This window comes from Adiantum capillus-veneris, chromosome 15 (assembly GCF_014529385.1).
Source record: "Adiantum capillus-veneris isolate H3 chromosome 15, ASM1452938v2, whole genome shotgun sequence".
NCBI classification, from domain to species: domain Eukaryota; kingdom Viridiplantae; phylum Streptophyta; class Polypodiopsida; order Polypodiales; family Pteridaceae; genus Adiantum; species Adiantum capillus-veneris.
This window is the reverse complement of record NC_140945.1, coordinates 118,076,631-118,080,054: the sequence shown is the minus strand read 5'-3', so window position 1 is coordinate 118,080,054 and position 3,424 is coordinate 118,076,631. Positions and strand designations below refer to the sequence as shown.

Below are 3,424 nucleotides of genomic sequence, written 5' to 3'. Positions count from 1 at the left end.
GGGTCCCTCTAAACTATATTGTGCCGACCTTGAGGCTTGAGCTCTTCCAAGTGCTTCAACCCTCTCTTCCCCCACTAGTTTCACGACGACATCACTCAACTTCAAACTACTGCAGCCTCACCTCTATAAATCAAGGTACCTTGTGAGTTCGGTTGTCTAGAAGATTGAAATTTGAGTAATTTCAATTTGATTACATGTACACTAAATCGGCTCCTTTTATTTTCGTTGTATTGTAGTGTAATAAGGTACATCACAGTAGTGCAATGTCTTCTGCCACTTCTAATTCAAACAACGAAGAGATTTCAAACGTAAAACTTGCGCTCTTTGGTTGCCCATCCTTGAAGCTTGCTATCGCATCATGTGCTACTCGTGTAATGTTTTAACTTATGTTGTTTTTTTGTTAGGTCATTATGAGAGATGTGAAGCAAAGTACACTTCTCAAATTTGGGAGTGTCACACGAACACTAAAACGACAACGTGCTACTGAGGGTACACAAGACATGGCATGTGAGGACAATGGGACAGATGAAGAGTTGGAAGAAAATGAAGAGCCCGATTCTTCATCTAAAAAAAATGAAAGAAGGGCACTTTGGCAAGATGAATGGGTGCATAAATTCAAGTGGCTCATATATGACAATGAGAAGGTGAGACTCTTTTGTATTTTTTGCTTGGATTACCCACATTCTAAGAGTGCTTATGCCAAGCAAGGATCCAAAAACTTTAAAACTAGCAATCTCAAATCACATGCATGTATGCAATGCCATCGTGATGCACGTGATGCAAAGCTCTTTGGTAAGAGGGCATCGAAAGAAGGTTTGAAAAAGATGCATGTTACACAAGAAGATGCTTTGCTAAATTTGTTTAAAGCGGCCTTTTTTATTGGAAAGAACAATTTGTCTTTTTCCTTGTACCCATCCTTGCTTGAGCTAATGAGAGACATGGGGGTGCAATACATGACCTCTCTTTACAATGATGATAAGGCATGCTCCGAAATCATTTATTGTATAGCACAGTCCATGAGGGAGGAGACTTTAGCAAAAGTGAGAACAAGTCCTTGGTTTGGCTTGTTAGTAGATGAATCTACTGACATTTCTTTGCATCACCACATGATTGTATACTTTTCCTATTTAGACCAAGGATGTGTGTCTTGTACTTCCTTTTATGGAATGGTGCGTACACATGATAGCACTGCTAAAGGCATTTATGATGTTCTTATGCATGAGATAACAAATGCCAAAATAGACACTAGTAGGTTAATTGCCTTTGGTTCAGATGGGTGTTCAACCATGGTAGGCCGCAAGAAAGGTGTAGCAACCCTCTTGAAGATATTTAACCCTAGGTTGACTGCTATTCATAATGTTGTGCACCGCACAAACCTAGCTACTTCAGATACTTCAAAGAAAATCCTTTATTCTAAGCAAATTGACCAATTAATAAATGGAATTTCCAATCACTTTGCAAGTAGTTCCAATAGAATGGAGAATTTGAAAGAAATTCAAGAGGAGCTTGACTGTGAGGTAGTGAAGATGCAACGGATTTTTGAGATCCGATGGTTAAGTAGACATGCTTGTGTAGCCAAGATATGTAGATCTTTGGATGCTTTGCTCGTCATCCTATCACAGGAAAGGCAAGATTTGTATGGCATGCTAAGTAACTTTGAATGTATATATGCTTTGCATTTTCTTGCTGACATTCTAGGAAAGATTAGTGACTTGAGTAGATGTTTCCAAAAGGACTATGTTGATGTCACTGCAATACATGGGATTGTCCAAAGCACTATATTATGCATTAGAGATGAATATTTAGAGGAACGAAATGTTGACCTCAATGCATCTTAAAGAGGTGTGGGAGACTATCCTATCATGCCAGACTATGGATCAAAAAATGGATTTTTGCATGCCTTGCATTCTTCATTATGAGGTGATATGTTTTTCAGTCAAAAAATTGTCCGTGATGTTGAGGGAGGTGATTTGGTGCGTGCATTGGAATTTCAATCCAAATATGCGCAAAAGTTGTGTGAATGCTTAGAGAAAAGATTTGTGGATAATTCTATCATGAGATGTATAAAAATTTTGGTTCCTTCACAACATCCAATGCATGAGAAGTTGCTAAAGGATTTTGGAATTATGGAATGCTCTGAAATTGCATCTTTCTATGGGGAAGAGAAGATTGTAAAGGTGAAGAGGTTTACTCCTCTTATTGATGGAAATGCGTGAATTTAGAAAATTTAAACGTCAAGCTACAATTGATTTTGCCAAAATGGGCCTTTGTGATGTTGCTTCTTTGCTCGCGAACAATGACAGTTGGAAAGATATGTACCCAAATGTGTTGAAGATTGCTCAAATTGCCTTGGTTCAATGTTGTAGTATTGTTGTATGTGAGCGTGGCTTTAGTAGTCGAACAAAGATCAAGAGCAAGTGGCGCAACAGAATGGAAATAGAGAGTTTGGATGCACTATTAACCATTTCTATTGAAGGTGATGATGTGACAGATTTCTCTCATGCAATGGAGTTGTGGAAAAATATTGCAATTCACCATCTTTTTGCTCCTCGTGGAATTGAAAAAATTGATGTATGAACTTGTGGACGGAGTTATAAGCCAATGCTTCCTTTTGCTTCTACCTTGCGACTAATTATCTACCCTCTTGCTCCATGATTCTAAGTATGACTCTATTGCTTTGAGGAAATTTTGTGCACATCGCCATCGTTTTGCTCCCCATAGAATGGAAAAACTTGATGTATGAACTTGGGGATAGAGCTAGCTAATGCTCTCTTTTGCTTCTACCTTTCCACTAGCACATTGTAGCCTTAACACATGAATTATGAGCCCTCTTGCTCCATGTTTCTTAGTATGACTTTATAGCTTTGAGGTGGTTTTTTGGCTTCAATGTTTTGTTGGGGCTCTTTTTGTTGCCACAATGCTGTTTTACTTCACATGAATGAAAATATCTTTTTTCTATCATCTCTTGTGTGGATCTTACATACCCACCTCTAATGGATGATCTATATCTTGATCTCATTGTATTTAGAGTGTTGGAGCCTTTAAATTTTGTCAATAATTTGTTCAAACAATTTCTAGATGTAAAGTCAAGTGACTCAATAGTGAATGGCCTTAGGATTGTAATACTCTTATGCTAAAAACAATCTTGCTGCATTGTTGAAGGGAAATATGCCGGGTCAAAAAGCATACAAAGGGAAAAATTCTACTTTTAACGAAGGTAAAAGGGTAGTAGCCAGTTGAAATTCCTACATGCCACTTGGAAACTTTAGTAATAGGAAAATGAGCCTTTTCCAATTGAGAAATTTCACGAACACTGCCTCCCATAAAGCATTTTAAGACTCTTGAAAAGATCTTGAAGTCTTTTTAAACCTTTCAAATTCTATATACCTTCTAAACTAGGTAGGTCAAGTCTATCCCACTCCAT

General features: G+C 37.9%; 1 pseudogene; it reads left to right on the top strand.

Annotated features, from left to right (window-relative positions):
• Positions 1-263: 263 nt before the first annotated feature.
• Positions 264-2,577, top strand: LOC147441357 (uncharacterized; annotated as a pseudogene).
• Positions 2,578-3,424: the final 847 nt, after the last annotated feature.